Here is a 17,245-nt window from a genome sequence, read left to right as displayed (position 1 = left end):
TTTTTATTTTCTTCAGTTCTTGGGGCTTCCAAAGGAATACTGTGTATGAACTCGTTGAAGGCAGTTGCCACATTAGGATCTCATATACATAGTTCCATGTAGGCCAAGAATTCTTAAAAGATTTTAAAATCATTTTTCTGTTTCCACATAATATGTAAAATATGCTCATTACAAAAATATCAAAACAGTTCAGGAGCACACGGGGTGATATACCTCTATAATGCCACTGTCTTCCCCATAAGAAGCCACTATTACAAGTCTGATGTGGATCCTTTTGTTTGAGACAGACACAGAGACCCAAATACACACCTTATGTCTTTATCTATTGTGTCTTTATTTGTTAGTGGAAATCAGAGTTATAAAAATGGCATGATACTGATCTTGTTTAGCATTTATGGATGACCCAAAGATTAATAAACAAGGCTGATCTTATATGAAGGGTGAATCAACCTGGCTATTTGTAGGACTTTACAGATCACAGTGCCCATTCACTCGAAAAGATTCTCCCACAGACAGGCTTAAATGCAATCATTTCTTGTGACTAAATGTCCTCGTTATGTACTGAACATTTGTGTTCCCCCAAAATTAATTTGTTGAAGCCCTGATCCCAAGGAGATGATGTTTAAAGCTGGGGCCTTTGAGAGGTAATTTAGGTTTAGATGAACTCCAAACGGGTGCTCCCACATGTTGGGATTAGTGGCCTTTAATGAGAGGAAGAAAGACCAGAGGTCCTCACCAGAAATTGGATCTGCTGGCACTTTGACCTTGGACTCTACAGTCTCCCAAACCATGGGAAATAGATGTCTGTTGTGTAGGTCACCCAGTCTTTGTTATTTTGCTGTGGCAGCCTGGCTTAATTAATGTATTTTCCAATACATTGTAAAAATATTTTCTAGAGTGAAGACTTCATTCATTATCTCTTTAGTTTGGATCTATTAGCCATTCATTTATTAATTCACTCAATGAATAGTTATTAAGCAGCAGCATGTTCACAGACTCATGCTGCATGGCATTCTCAATATCAAAAGATGAAAGAGTTCATCTCCATCCTGCAAAAGTTTGCAATCAAGCAGCTCCTTGAATTGAAGGTAGTAGTATAATACACCACCAGAGTAGTTTCTATACAACTGCAGACCTTCAGAAGATAAAGAGAATATTCCTGGATGGGGAATCAGAGCAAGACTCTTGAAGATATTACTTGGGCTTAAAATATAGGTCAGATTTCAACAAGTGAGGTATAGCTTGGGAAGACTGAATGGAAGCATGAACAAAAGCATAGACAGCAAATGCCAAATGCCAAGTGTATTTAGGACTTGGGAAGTGATCAAGTCAAGCTGGAGTGAGGAATTCATGCAAGGGAGGAATGACAAATGAATCTGTAAGTATAGAATAGGAACAGACCATACTCAAAATCAAAGTTTGTAATTTTCTCTGCAGGTAATAAGGAGCCATTAAAAGTTTTTTCAGCAAGGGTGTGATGAGACACAAAGTTTCTGGATAAATAAAACTATGGTAGCTGTGAAGAGAATGGATAGAATGAGGAAATGATTCCTAGACCAATGGATAGGTAATTTTAAGGAATACAGGCATGCAGTAACAGCATCTAAGCTAAGGTGGACACAGTAAGAATAAAGAAAGCATAAAGAAGATTCAGTGGTTGACTGTACATGCCAGAGTCAAAGACAATTCCAGATTCAAGGAGCCCAGCCATGGTGGCCTAGTGGTTAAGCATTGACCTATGAACCAGGAGGTCAGGGTTCGATTCCCAGAGGGAGACACGTGGCCTGATTTGCCTAGCACAGTGGTCGGCAAGCTGCGGCTCGCGAGCTGCGGTTTGCTGCTCTGTTGACTAATGAGTTTGCCGACCACTGGAATAGGGCCTTAATCACAAGGAACAACAACAGCCTGTAATTATTGGAATCGAGTATCTAGGTCAGTGGTCGGCAAACTCATTAGTCAACAGAGCGGCAAACCGCGGCTCGCAAGCCACATGTGGCTCACGAACCGCAGTTTGCCAACCACTGGCCTAGCACATCCTGGTTTTAGGCTATTGTTCAAGCATTCAGTCCAGTTTAGCACTTGCCTTGGATTTTATCCTTTTTAAAGGAGGATCACTATTAATAGTTGCATTTCAAAAGATTTGGTAAGACCTCTACATTGTACTTCAATTTCTGACACAGTGTCTCCCAGTAGAGGGTAAGAGGCAGGTGCATTTGACAGAGTTCTCGATGCAGCACATGGTAAATGCTGAAAGACAGCCCATCTCTCCTTTCCCCACCTTTTCTAGTCTCAAGGAAGCTTACATCTTCCTTTGAAATGTAGTATGCAGGGCACTGGCTGATAGAATGACATTTGAACATGAGCAGCTAGCGACAGCTAACTGTAACCTGTTCTTTTGGGGATGAGAGAGAGATTTGATGCTGCAGATCCTGCTGTCCGCTGATAGAGCAGCCAGTTGTGCCATAGCCCATGCTGGGTGGCCCATGCCATGACCTGTGGAGGCATGAAGTCACCAGGATAACAGTCAATGCGTTTAGTGGGACATGTACGGAATTAAAGATTAGGTGTAGGTGCAATACGTGTGGGAGGCAGGGGCTGAGCTGTCCTGCTACAGAGCATCTGGATCCTGCTACTTCAGTAGGTTAGTCATTTATCTTATGCTCTAAATCTATAACTTTTTATTGCCTATAAAATCTATAACTATTTTACTTGGCAATAAACCAATTCAGAAACAAGGTTTAGTGTACACATGTTTTAAAAAATTAAGTATCGATTTTCTATTTCCCAAGAAAGTTGATGATAAACAAAGAACACACAAAATATTCACCATCCACCACAGAGTTCATAAGACAATCAAAATACAGAAATCTGCTGAGGAAGTACCAACATCAAAAGATAGTCATTACGTGAAAGACGGTGGCCCTTAGTTTAAAACATTTGGCATTTGCTGTCAGTGCTTTTTGTTCATGTTGCTACTTCCACTTTGAATCTTCTTCCCAACCTGGACCCCACTTGTTGAAATCTGACCTATATCTTTAAGCCCAAGTGCACATGATGTTTGCGTGCAGCTGCAGAAGGTGTATTTACAAGTCACTCCATGCAGCTTGACTTCATTTAGGTCAAGTGACAGTTATCTTACATTAATTTCTCTCATTTTTAATTCCAAGTTTTCTTGGGTGGGCCTATGAGCAATATAAAGCAATGGCTGTTCATGAGTTGACATCATAATCAGAAGTTTGCAGACAGTCCAATTATGACAGTTTTACAAAAATAGAAAATCAATTAATTCCAATAATAACTTAAAAGTGTTTAATTCAATTCACAGAATCAAAGGAAAGCTTTTGGAAGTTTGTTGTGTCAAAGTTGAATTTTCTGACCTTATTGTAAAGGCTACTGTAACTTTGAAAATTAAACTTGTGAATGCAAATGATAATAAAAATGCATATTTTGATGGAATTCAGCATCACAGTAAAATAATTTTTTTTCTATAAAATAAATCTATGGAGCAGAAATGTACTGGGATTGATGATGGTGCACATGTAATAAAGCTGTGCTATTACATTAACTGAAATACTAATTAGTAAAACTTCACACATAGCTTTATATGTACAAAGTTTGAAAGAACTACATACAATATTTGGTAGATGAAGTTGATATTAATTTTAAAAATAATCCTATTCATGTCACATTTTCCTTGCTGCTGGTCACTAATCAGCTTTTAGAAATTGCATTTTGTTCAAAATTATTTGAAAGTTTTTAGTTAAAATATTCAACACGCAAAGGAAAAGAGTAATTTCAGCTTTTTAATCTTTTTATAAAAGAGTAATTTCAGCTTTTTAATCTTTATAATTGCAATTACTGGAAAAAAATTTCAAATGGGAAGACAAGGAAATATATCCCTATGAAAACAAGGAATTAACTTAAAAAATTAAACAATGAGAGTTCATATTGTATAAAATATTTAATTTTGAAATTTTGTGATTATATTTTGGAAAGCATGACTTATGGGAAGAAGCTCTTGATGGAACTTCTATTTATTTTATTTTATTTTATTTTTTTAAATATATTCTATTGCTATTTTACAGAGAGGAAGGGAGAGGGATAGAGAGCTAGAAACATCGATGAGAGAGAAACATCGATCAGCTGCCTCCTGCACACCTCCCACTGGGGATGTGCCCGCAACCAAGGTACATGCCCTTGACCGGAATCGAACCCAAGACCCTTGAGTCCGCAGGCCGATGCTCTATCCACTGAGCCAAACCGGTTTCAGCATGGAGCTCCTATTTAATATCCTGTACCAGGTTTTACAATATCTATGTTTGGAAAAATATTCAAAAATCATAAATAAAAACAGCTTATTTGGTGAACTTAATTTTTTAAAAAAACAACAAACAAACACATACATATGGAGGCAAAGACAGTATCTGTCAAAACATTTGCACCCAAATATTTACACATTTTAATATAGAAAGATTTGTAATCATAATTTGAATATCTTCTACTTAGCAGAATTTTCTCTGAGCTTATTAAGTGTCTCTGTGCTCACAGGGGAGTATTTTCCAAATTTAAAATATTATGGTTTACATATTTGAGCAGCAAAATAAACAATGCCTGTATTAGATTTTAATTCATAGGATAAAATAAATAGTGAGTCCACACTGATAAATGAGGAGAAAGGAAAGCTCTTCCTTATGATATATTTCAATAAATATAGAAGACAAACTCTAGAATCATAATTGTTACATACAATAATCCACTGATCAATGCTAGATTTAGTGGATGAAAGTTTGAGGAGAAATATACCTTTAATAGTTTCCACGTATCTCCTAAGTATTGATTAATCCCAAAGGGGACGGAAGGTGGTAACTTTACAATGAGAAACCAGACAGAGAACATCTTAACCAAGTGATCAAGGTCAACGATACCAGGAAATAACACATATTCACATCATGAAACTTGTAATTCAATGTGCTGAAGTGGGGAGAAAAATCACATCTGTGGTATTTCTGTCCAAAATATGTGCAACCATGAGAAAACACTAGACATCGGCAAACTCACATGAGGGATACTTGACAAAATTATTGATCAGTACTCTTCTGTGGTAAAATGTCAGTCATTAAAGATAAGACAGGACTGAGAAACCGTAGTCTTTTAAAGGCTGCAGGAGACTAAGGAGAAGTAACAAATAAGTGCAAGTGGAAGCTGGGATAGATTCTAGAACAGTGAAGGGACACCAGTGTTGAAATTCAAATGAGGTGTGTAGTTTAGTTAAATGTTCTGAAGCAACCTTCATTTCTTTTTTCTGACACCTGCACTAGGGCTGTGTAAGATGTTGACATTGGGGAAGCTGAGTGAGGAATATTTGGAGCCTATTGGTACTATTTTTGCAACTTTTCTGCTCTAAGTATAAAATTAGTTCAAAATAAAAAGTTAAAAACATTATGGTTTACAGGGAAAACAAAGATGTTCAGAATTTCAATTTTACTAATCATAAGTTATACTTTGAAGTAGCTTATAAAAAATAGGAAGATTATTTAAAATAAAATATTAAAACATTAAACCCATTTTTAAAAAATAAAGAGTAGGAGTCATATTTTCACACACACACACACACACACACACCCACCCACACACACACACACACACACACACACACCCTACCCTTTATATCTGGGCTAGCCTTGTGGCTTGCTTTGGCCAATAAAATGTGGCAACAATGATATTCTACAACAGCATTGTGACTTGCACTCTCTGCATGGGGAGAGAGAAGGCTCAAATTACCCAGTCATTCCAGTCAACACAATTAAGGCCTTGCCCATGTGAGTAAAGCCCTCCTCCGCCAGCTGGCCCCCGGCCACAGACTGCAAGTGTATGAATAAACTCGCACAACACACATGGAGACATGCCATCCCAGCTGAGCCCTTCTCAAATTGTCAGCCCAGAGAACTGTAGACAAACTGTGTTGTTTTAAGCCTTTCAATTTGGGGGTGATTGCAGCAATAGCTCATTAATACACCGAGAAGAGATTAATTCAACTCAGATGATGAGAAAAAAACTGGATTTGGGAAGTGGATTTAGAGTTGGGACTTGAAGGATGTAGGAAGGTGGATATTGGAACAAATGACTTTCTAAATGACAAATGGCATAAAGGCCTCAAGGCAGGAGAGTATGGGAAATGCACACAGTGCAATATACAGCTCTTGTAACACAGAAACCCACACCTGAAACCTATATGATCATGTTACCCCAATAAATGTTTTTAATATTTATCAAATTGATTACCAATAAGTTGGATGGCCATGTTTCCCAAATAAATAAATAAAAAACACAAAGTGGCCCTGGCTGGTTTGGCTCAGTGGATAGAGCATCGGCCTGCAGACCAAAGGCACATGCCCAGGTTGCGGTCTCAATCCCCAGTGGGGGGCGTGCAGGGGAAGCAACTGATCAATGATTCTCTCTCATCATTGATGTTTCTATCTCTCTCCCTCTCCCTTCCTCTCTGAAATCAATAAAAAAATATATATATTTTTTAAAAGTGGCTGGAGGGTAGTGCCAAGGAGCCTCCATGACCCATCCGTGGTAGCCATATCAATGCAGAGTTCACTGGCAATTTCCATCACTAAACATTTTTCACCGAAGTTCTTACATTTCATAAGATAAACTGATTCTTGGTGAAGTATTTTGAAATCAGGTTACCACAAAATGAAAAACAGAGGTGTCCCATTTCTCTGTCCTTAGATGACACACATAAGAGTTTGTGTTTCACAGCTCTACCGTCAAAGGGAAACTTTTCCGATACCTAGATAAACCAGGAGGAGGATTTTACTTATTATCCTGAGAACATTATCTATCTGCAAAGCTTGATTTTTTTATGTATGTAACAATTGAATAAAATGTGAATTTCTTTTCCAGAGATCCTAATCATGTTTTTCAAACAAATCAGATTCACTGAGTGTGTGTGGTCTCTAAATACTACCAATATACATATATGCAACTTGGTAATTCGCATACCCAATAAGGCAACACGTGTTTTTCTATGAAGGGCTATTTAACATATCAAATATCATTTGGACATTTGGTAGAGTGGATAGCAGTTGCAGTAGCCACTTTCCAAAGATGGTCCTCCATGGACCAAGCTCCCAGTAGTCACACTGCTCTGTGGTCTAGTCCCATTTTGTCTGTGGATGGCCCTGAGACCCACTGTGTCAACAACTGGGCCTACGCCTTAAGAGAAGTTGGCGATTTCTACTTTTATGATTTGGGAAGTCTGCCATTTGGAAATCCAGCTACCCTGCTGGAATATTACATAGTGAGGTCTCCTGGAGAGAGATCAGACCTGAGAGTGTGTAGACTGAGACCATGGCCCAGCTGTCCCAGCATCCCAGCTTCGCCCAGCCTTCCCACTGTCCCTGGCAAGGCGCCGGACTTGAGAATGCGCCATCTTGGACCATGTAGCCAGATAAGCCCTCTGATGACTGTAGCTCTCAGAGACATCATGTGGAGCAGAACCCCACAGCTGATCCTGGCCAACCCACACAATTCTGTGAGAAAATCAAAACAGGTGTTGGTTTAAGGCCCTAAATTCTAGGGTGCCTTGTCACATAGCAATAGATCAGTAAAACAGGGCTGTGCCTTCTTCTATGCATTTGCAGAAATGTTGTCATGTTCCATAGTGTTAAAGAAAAAACTGAGTTCAAATATGTTAAAGTCTACTTTATGTGCCCACCTCATGCACACTGGGCTGAGAACCAGAGCTGAAAAGCTGAAAGAAGCTTGTGGGAAAGGAACTGCAATTTCTCATAGGTCTTTCCTGAGTGTGAGTGTACCCTTGGAGAGAAAGGCAATGGAGAGGCCTCCATTCTTTGAAGGTGTAGGGGGTGATGTACTGTTGTTCCATGGCAGCACTCTGTTCTGCTAAAGCCCTGCCTCCTGTAGGCCCCTGGAAGAGGATCTGTGCCTTTCGCAGGTTTTGTGAGAAGAGCATTGTTACTGACAACTCATGTTGTGTGGCCACAAGTGAGCTCACCTGAATAATTTCCCTACTATTATTATTGTTACAGTGTGTGCGTATGTGTGTGTATCTTACTCAGAACACAGACAGGCTTGACCGAGTGAATTGTGCCCAGTTAGGACAGGTCCAAAGCGTCCTGTGCACTGGAATGTGTGAGGCTGGCAGGGGGAGACCCAGAAGCAGCAGCTGAAAGGTCAGGGCATTTTATTCCAAAGGTTGGCAGTAACAGGAAAACTGTCAGCTTCAAAGAATATGACAGAAAAAAGAGGGAAGGCTTCAGGGTCAAGTACACATCCATCCACACAGGAAAGAGAAAACCGGCAGAAGGCAGGCACCAGGACATGAGTGAGGTGAGCATGGATCCCAGGACTATGAGGATTTATTTCTTGTGATAAAAACAGAAGTAGGTTGGGTTGTTGCTAAGTTCCACACTTCCTTAACTGAGGAGAGCATTACGTTCTAGGATGTTCTGCTGCTGGGGCTGGCTGATGAAGGTCAGTGGGGTAGCTGTGCAGTCCCATTTGAATGGAGCTGTGAAACATCAGATGCTTCACAGAAAACACATGGAAATAAAGTACTACATTCTATGAGTGTAAGAGTTCTCCGAGTCCCTAAACACTTTCCCAGCAGCCAGCAAGGGAACATGAGAAATGGGTTGGCAGAGGTGCAGACCTTGAAGGTGCACAATAGCCCGGAAAGATCGTGGCCTTTGGAGCAAGAAGGTCTGTTTTAATTCTGGCACTGTCACTGCTAGCTCTGTGGGTGGGTTAGAACTGCACTTTCCTGCTTGGAATAGAAACATCGCCCAACGGACTTAACCAAATAGGGACTTTCCCCCTCAAATAACAATAAATCTATAATTCAATAGTTCACTGGGGCAGCTGCCTGCTGGCTCCTTGCAGCTTTTTCCTTCATAGTATTTGGCATTTGGCTTCACGGCCTCAAGACAGTTATTCTACTGCCAAGCATGCTTCCTGCAAGAAATAAGAGCAAAACCACCTCCTCCCAAAGCTTTTTCATTGGGGTGTGGGGACAGAAGCCCTTCCCACTGACCTCTACCTATATGTCATGATTTCATTTCACACACATTTCATTTTGTGCGCATATATATTCATACAAAAACACTCACTTGCACATATACTTGGCCACCCCTACCTACCAGAAGTTGGAAAAAGTCCATTTTTTTTTTTTAGTATAGCAAAGGTGGAGATTTATTGAAGAACAAGTACAGACTCCAACATGGGGAGAGGGAAGGAGTTCAACAGAATGGACTCCCACATGGGGAGGAGGAAAGGTTCCCCAAGTCCATATTTTTAACTGGGTGCGTTGCTGTTCTAAATTCTGTTCGTTTGGAAAAAAAAAGAAGAAGAATGGATAAACAACTAACAATGGATGCCACATTCATTTGTTCATATTTCAAGTGGGGATAGCTAGTCCTCCATGGAAGAAAGATACAAGACACGGGGCGCACCCCCTCCAGAACCATGCGGGGAGAATTCTTTTGTGTTTTATTGCTGTTGTATCACCAGCACCTAAAACAGTGTTCTCAAAAGACAGTTCCTGAATGAGTGAAATGAATGGTAGATGGAGATAATGAGAAGTGTTCAGTGTTCTGGCCAGCACACAGGGGGAAGTCAGCAATTATTCTGTTGTCGCAGAGTCTACCTGTGTTTTTTTCCCAGGCCGTTTTCAAAGGCTGATGGGCAGCATAGAGCAACTGGCTGCAGCAGAGGCAAGCCATCTCAAGAGAGGTGCTTACTAAGATGTGATGAATGGAGAATTACAGGTTGGTCTAAGAACAGAGACCTCACTGTTACCAACCTTGAGAAGGGAAAAGTTAGGGTTTCTTTTCCTAAGCCAGCCAGGGGAAACCTTAACTTTCAACTCTCAGAGAACCAGTGTCTTATTTTGTTGAGGTATAATTGACATGTAACATTATATTAGTTTTAGATGTATAATATAATTATTCCTTACATGTATACATTGCAAAATGATCGCCACAGTAAGCCTAGTCAACCTCCAAGAGCCAATGTTTTCTTAATGTGCCAGTTGCTATCAAAATCCCTATCGGAGTTAAAGTATCCAGGATGTCAGAAAGTTGCAGGAAGAGACTGTGAGTTACCATTAAAATAAACAGCCGTACTCTCGAACTTAGCACTGGATTTAAAGAGCATCCAGCCCAACCTCATGATTCAGACAAATAGTGAGAGCCTGATTTGCCCCCAAGAGCGTCAGTAATTATGGACAGTCAGAAGGGAACCCTTGCTCTCTTCCTAACACAGGTCATGTTATGTATTATATACCATCCATCTTCTAATGGCCCCGTGTGTCCTGCCAGCTGCCAGGCCACCTCCCACTACCAGATGTGCTGGGTGGGTGCTGCCTCAGCAGTGAAATAGCTTCTCCTTTGAGAGACTCCATGTCAATTATGACACTACCCTATCTGTCACTGGACACAGTGGTGGTCATGGGGCAGGACCCACACTCCACTCTGGCACCCTTCCTTTCTCTCTTTTTTCTCTGTATGGTCCAGCTACCCTCACTGGTCCCATTCCTCACCTCTCTTTCCCTCCTAAAACCACTCCTCTGAAATTGCTGTTACCATGTCACCAGAATTGTCCAATCCAATGAACATGCTTTTCTATATGCTTCTGAAAAACTTTTACTGAAATATTCCTGTTGTCAGAAGAGAAATATGATGAGTCTCAGGGAATATAGAATCATGAAATAACTTTGAAGTCTCATTTTATCTTAAGAATTCATGAAAATGTTCAAATCTACTGTTTTATATGAAAATAATGGTTTTCCCCCAAAATATCTTAATAAAATTGATACTCAAGGGATTTGCTTGCTTATTTTTTTTTAATTTTTAATTTTTTTTATTGTTTAAGGTATTACAACTAGTAGTACACATGTCTCCTTCCCCCCACCCCCTGCCACTGACCTCCCCCCGGCCTCCCCTACATCGCGGCACTTGCCCTCATCCCCTGCCCCCAGTGTCTTGCATCTGTTGGTTGTGCTTATATGCACGCATACAAGTCCTTCAGTTGATCTCTTACCCCATAACCCTCCCCTACCTTCCCGCTGTAGTTTGACAGTCTGTTCGATGCTTCTTTGCCTCTATCTATTTTTGTTCAACAGTCTGTAATGTTCTTTATTATCCATCAATGAGTGAGATCATGTGGTATCTATCTTTCACTGACTGGCTTATTTCACTTAGCATAATGCTGTCCAGATCCATCCATGCTGCTGCAAAGGTAAGATTTCCTTCTTTTTTGCAGCAGTGTAGTGTTGCACTGTGTAGATGTACCACAGTTTTCTAATCCATTCATCTGCTGATGGGCATTTAGGCTGTTTCCAAATCTTAGCTATGGTAAATTGTGCTGCTATGAACATAGGGGTGCATATATCCTTTCTGATTGGTGTTTCTGTTTTCTTGGGATATATTCCTAGAAGTGGTATTACTGGGTCAAATGGAAGTTCCATTTTTAGTTTTTTGAGGAAACTCCATGCTGTTCTCCACGGTGGCTGCACCAGTCTGCATTCCCACCAGCAGTGCACAAGGGGTCCTTTTTCTCCGCATCCTCGCCAGCACTTGTCATTTGTTGATTTGTTGATGATAGCCATTCTGACAGGTGTGAGATGGTACCTCATAGTTGTTTTGATTTGCATCTCTCAGATGATTAGTGACATTGAGCATGTTTTATATGTCTCTTGGCTTTCTTTATGTCCTCTTTCAAAAAGTTTCTATCTAGGTCCTTTGCCCATTTTTTGATTGGATTGTTTATCTTCCTTCTGTTAAATTGTATGAGTTCCTTGTAAATGTTGGAGATTAAACCCTTATCGGAGATAACATTGGCAAATATGTTCTCCCATGCAGTGAGTTTTCCTGTTGTTTTGTTGATGATTTCTTTTGCTGTGCAGAAGCTTTTTATTTTGATGTAGTCCCATTTGTTTATTTTCTCTTTAGTTTCCATTGCCCTAGGAGCTATATCAGTAAAGATATTGCTATGACATATGTCTGTTATTTTGTTGCATATGGCTTCTTCTAAGATTTTTATGATTTCTCATCTTACGTTTAAGTCCTTTATCCATTTTGAGTTAATTTTTGTGTGTGGTGTAAGTTGGTGGTCTAGTTTCATTTTTTGCAAGTGTCTGTCCAGTTTTCCCAACACCATTTATTAAAGAGACTGTCTTGTCTCCATTGTATGCTCTTGCCTCCTTTGTCAAATATTAATTGAGCATACTGGCTTGTTTCGATTTCTGCGTTCTCTGTTCTGTTCCACTGGTCTATATGTCTGTTCTTGTGCCAGTACCAGGCAGTTTTGAGAACAGTGACTTTGTAGTATAGCTTGATATCTGGTATTGTGATCCCTCCAACATGGTTCTTCTTTCTCAATATTGCTGCAGCTATTCGGAGTCTTTTTTTATTCCAGATGAATTTTTGGAGAATTTGTTCTAGGTCTTTGAAGTATGCCATTGGTATTTTAATGGGGATTGCATTGAATTTATAGATTGCTTTGGGTATATGGACATTTTAATGATGTTGATTCTACCAATCCATGAACATGGTGTATTCTTCCATTTGTTCATGTCTTCCTCTATCTCTTTTTTCAGTGTCCCCAAATTTTCTGAGTACAGGTCTTTTGTCTCCTTGGTTAAGTTTATTCCTAGGTATCTTAATTTTTTTGTTGCAATGGTAAATGGGATTGCTTTTTTAATTTCTCTTTCTGTGAGTTCATTATTGGTGTATAGAAAAGCCAGAGAGTGGGCATCCCTGTCTTGTTCCTGTTCTTAGGGGAAATGGTTTTAGTTTTGCCCATTGAGTATGATGTTGGCTGTGCATTTGTCATATATGGCTTTTATTATGTTGAGGTATGATCCTTCTATTCCCACCATGCTGAGAGTTTTTATCAAGAAAGGATGTTGGATTTTGTCAAATGCTTTTTCTGCATTAATGGATATGATTATATGGGTTTTTTTTCTCTCAGTTTGTTTATTTGGTGTATCACATTTATTGCTAGCGGATGTTGTACCATCCTTGCATCCCCGGAATAAATCCCACTTGGTCATGGTGTATGATCTTTCTAACGTAATGCTGAATTCAATTTGCTAGAATTTTGTTGATGATTTTGGTGTGTATGTTCATGAGGGATATTGGCCTGTAATTCTCTTTCTTTGTATTGTCTTTATCTGGTTTTGGGATTAGGGTAATGCTGCCATCATAGAAAGAGCTTGGAAGTGCTCCTTCCTCTTGAATTTTTTTTGGAATAGTCTGAGGAAGATAGGTTTTACTTCTTCTTTGAATGTTTTATAAAACTCCCCTGTGAAGCCGTCTGGTCCAGGGCTTTTGTTTGTTGGAAGCTTTTTGATTACTGCTTCAATTTCCTCCATAGTTATCAGCCTATTCAGATTTTTTTGATTCCTCCTGGTTGAGTTTTGGAAGGTCGTATGTTTTTAGGAATATGTCCATTTCTTCTAGGTTGACCAGTTTGTTGGAGTAGAGTTGCTCATAGTATTTTTTAACGATTCTTTGTATTTCTGTGGGGTCTGTTGTTATTTCACCTCTTTCATTTCTGATTTTGTTTATTTGGGTCTCTTCTCTTTGCTTCTTGGTGAGTCTGGCTAGAGGTTCATCAATCTTGTTCATCCTTTCAAAGAACCAGGTCTTGGTTTCATTGATCTTTTGTATTGTTTTTGTTGTTGTTGTTGTTTTGTTTTGTTTTGTTTTTTTTTATCTCTATGTCATTTATTTCCACTCTGATCTTTATTATTTCCTTCTTTCTGCTCAGACTGCGCTTTTCTTGTTGCTCTTTTTAATTCTTCAAGTTGCATAGTTAGATGGTTTATTACCAGTTTTTCTTGTTTTTTTGAGGTAGGCCTGTAATGCTATGAACTCTCAGGACTGCTTTCACTGTGTCCCAAAGATTTTCGATTGTTGTGTTTTCATTGTCATTTGTTTCCAGGATGTGTTTTATTTTTTCTTTGATCTCTTTGGTAACCCACTCATTGTTTAATAGTGTGCTATTCAGCCTCCAAGTGTTTGAATTTTTGTGATTGTTTTTACTATAGTTGATCTCTAATTTTATGCCATTGTGATCTGAGAAGATGCTTGATATGATTTCAATCCTCTTGAATTTGGAGAGACTTTGCCTGTGTCCCAATATGTGGTCTATCTTTGAAAATGTCCTATGTGTGCTTGAGAAGAGTATATATTCTGTAGTTTTGGGGTGGAAGGTTCTAAAGATGTTGATTAAGTATATCTGATCTAGTGAGTTGTTTAGAATTGATGTTTCTTTGCTAATTTTTTGTCTAGAGGATTTATCCAGTGATGTTAATGGGGTATTAAAGTCTCCTACTATGATTGTGTTGTTGTCAATCTCTCCCTTGATATCTTCCAGAAGTTTTTTTTGTGTATTTGGGTGCTCCTGCATTGGGTGCATAAATGTTTACCAGAGTTATATCCTCTTGTTGTATCGATCCCTTTAAAATTATGAAGTGGCCTTTCTTGTCTCTTGTTATGGTCTTCACTTTGAGGTCTATTTTGTCAGATATATGTATTGCTACCCCAGCTTTTTTTTCATTTCCGTTTGCCTGATAGATATTTTTCCATTCCTTCACTTTCAGTCTGTGTGAGTCCCTTGTTCTGAGGTGGGTCTCCTGTAGAAAACATGGGTCATATTTTCTTATCTATTCAATCACTTGATGTCTTTTGATTGGAACATTTAATCCATTTATGTTTAATGTTACTATTGATAGGTACTTGTTTGTAGCCATTTCTGTACTTTATGCCCGTGTTCCTTCCTCCCTTTTGATTTCTTCTTTTTACAGCATTCCCTTTAGCATTTCTTGCATTGCTGGCTTGGTAGTGATAAACTCCCTTAGTCTTTTTTTGTCTGTGAAGCTCCTGATTTCCCCTTCAATTTTGATTGATAGACTTGCTGGATAGTGTATTCTTGGATTCATTTCTTTGCTTTGCATCACTTTTTATACCTCCTTCCATTCCCTTCTAGTTTGATGTGTTTCTGTTGAGAAATCATTTGATAATCTGATGGGGGATCCTTTGTAGGTAACTCTCTTGCAGCCTTTAAGATTCTCTCTTGGTCATCAACATTTGCCATTGTAATTATGACGTGTCTTGGTGTGGGTCTTTTGGGATTCATCTTGCTTGGGACTCTCTGTACTTGTGTAACTTTTTTCTTCCCCATATCAAGGAAGTTTTCTGTCATTATTTCTTCAAATAGATTTTCTAATCCTTGCTGCCCTTCTTGTCCTTCTGGCAGCCCTATTATATGTATGTTACTTCATTTTGTGTTGTCCCAAAGCTCCCTTAGGCTCTCCTCCTGCTTTTTAATTTTTTCTCCAGTTGCTGTTCAGATTGGGCTTGTTTCTCTACCTTATCTTCTAACTCAGTAATTCAGTCCTCTGCTTCTTCTAGTCTACTGTTGAAATGGTGTTTTTGATTGTGGCTATATCACTTTTTATTTCTTCCTGAGTTTTGCATAGGTTGTTGATTTTCTCATCCATCCAGTGTATGAACTGTATGACCATTGCTCTGAATTCTTTTTCTGTCATGTTGCATGCTTCTGTTTCACTTATCTCCTTTATTGGTGATTCCTCTTTTTCTTTCCTCTGGGGATTGTGTCATTGTCTCTCCATTCTGACTATCACCAGAAGGTTCAAATGTCGAGTTGTGTGGGCCTGGGCTGTGTGCAGTGGGGGATTCACACCACCTGAATGTCACTGAAGAGCTCCAACACCAAGATATGTGGCTGCCGTGGGTTGGTGGGAGCCACGCTCACCCTGGATCAGAGTCACCAGTGCTCAGTGTGGCCTCGTGCACACACCTAAAATCAGGGACTCCACCTGAGCCACACTGAAAAAGAGACCCTGCTGGCATGTGTCAAAAATCAGAGTCCCCTAGCACGTGCCAGGAGTCAGAGAAGAGACCCCTGTGCCTGCACCAAGAATCGAGTATCAGAGTCTCTATTGCTTGGTGCAGCCTCGCGCCGAGACTCAGGGTTCCTGTGTGTGCATGTGCCAAGAATTGGAGTCACTGGCTCTTAGTGTGAATGCACTGAGATTCAGGGATCCCAGGAGCACATGATGAGAAACAGAGTCAAGTCACTGGTGCTCAGTGCTGCCTTTGGCACTGAGAATCAGGGTCCCCGGTCAGCTTGGGGGATCGGGTTGCACAGTCTCACTGTGTCGGCAGGAGGTCCACTCCTGCACTGTGGAAAACAGGCTTCTGTGTGTGCTATCCCAGAATCGAAGTCAGGTACTGCCACCCTGCGTGGGTGTGGGGTTTGGTCACCCGATTGTGTTGCAGGGAACATATTCCCAGTGTCCATGCGTGCGCCCAGGCTCAAATTCCCATAGTGGAGCTGCAGCCCCATGCGAGGGGCGGGTCTAGCAATTCCTATGGCGCTGCAGCAGGCCTGTGGGGAAGGGGATGGGCTCTGTGACCCACAGAAATCTGTGCTGGGATGTCTGGGTTCTTGGTGTCTGTGGGTCTGCAGCTGTGGTCGCAGATCTTTGTCCCTAGTGGATGTAGGGTCCCAGTTTGTGACTGAGACCAGATTAGGTAGTGGTGAGGCCAGGATCCTAGTCTCAAGCAGTTCTGTTTTTCAAGATGACGTGGTCTCTGTGCCTGCGCTGGCTGCCCCTGGAGTGTCTGTGGTGGCAGCAGGGTTTTGCCATCTAAGACTGCCTGGTTTGGCAGCCCCTTGGAAGATCTGCAGGATCTAACTGTTCCTAGCTCATATGCACACAAACCACACATGTCCACACACTTCTCTATCACTCCCTTACTCTCTCACACTCTCTCCCTCCCTACCTTCTTGTCAGTCGCCATCTTAATCTTGAAGTCGGGATTTGCTTGATTTAATCCCATAACTGCATGTACCACCATCTGGCACCTGCCTTTAGTTGAATTTCATAACCCTAACCAGGGTCCCTGGGGTATCTTTTTTTAGTATGCTTTATCCCCAAGTGAGATAGGAACTAAATGAGACCAAGGGCAAAGAATGGTGGCTTCTGCAAGCTTCCTTAACGCTTTCATCCTCTTCCTTCTCACTTCCCCTCCTCACCTTATTCTCCGCTGGAGAACAGAAGGAGGCTGGGACCAAAGAAAGAAATCACAGAAGTGTTCTGGCATTTTAGCAGGCTAACCTACTGCCTTGTTTAGTCCCAGCAGTGGGGCTCATCTACAAAGGATAAGCAGATGTGGGGAGC

The 17,245-nt window shown here is 40.5% G+C and overlaps 1 protein-coding gene across 1 annotated transcript in view; it reads left to right on the top strand.

Annotated features, from left to right (window-relative positions):
* The window catches only part of ARHGEF38 (Rho guanine nucleotide exchange factor 38), a gene marked incomplete at its 3' end in the record, with an annotated part of 160,928 nt that overhangs the window by 90,205 nt on the left and 53,478 nt on the right, over window positions 1-17,245 (top strand). The gene's annotated exons all lie outside the window — the stretch shown is intronic.

The sequence above is a fragment of the Plecotus auritus genome, assembly GCF_963455305.1.
Source record: "Plecotus auritus genome assembly, chromosome: 1".
In the NCBI taxonomy this organism is placed as follows: Eukaryota; Metazoa; Chordata; class Mammalia; order Chiroptera; family Vespertilionidae; genus Plecotus; species Plecotus auritus.
Note: the sequence above shows the minus strand (reverse complement) of the source record. Positions and strands in the feature narration are given on the sequence as shown.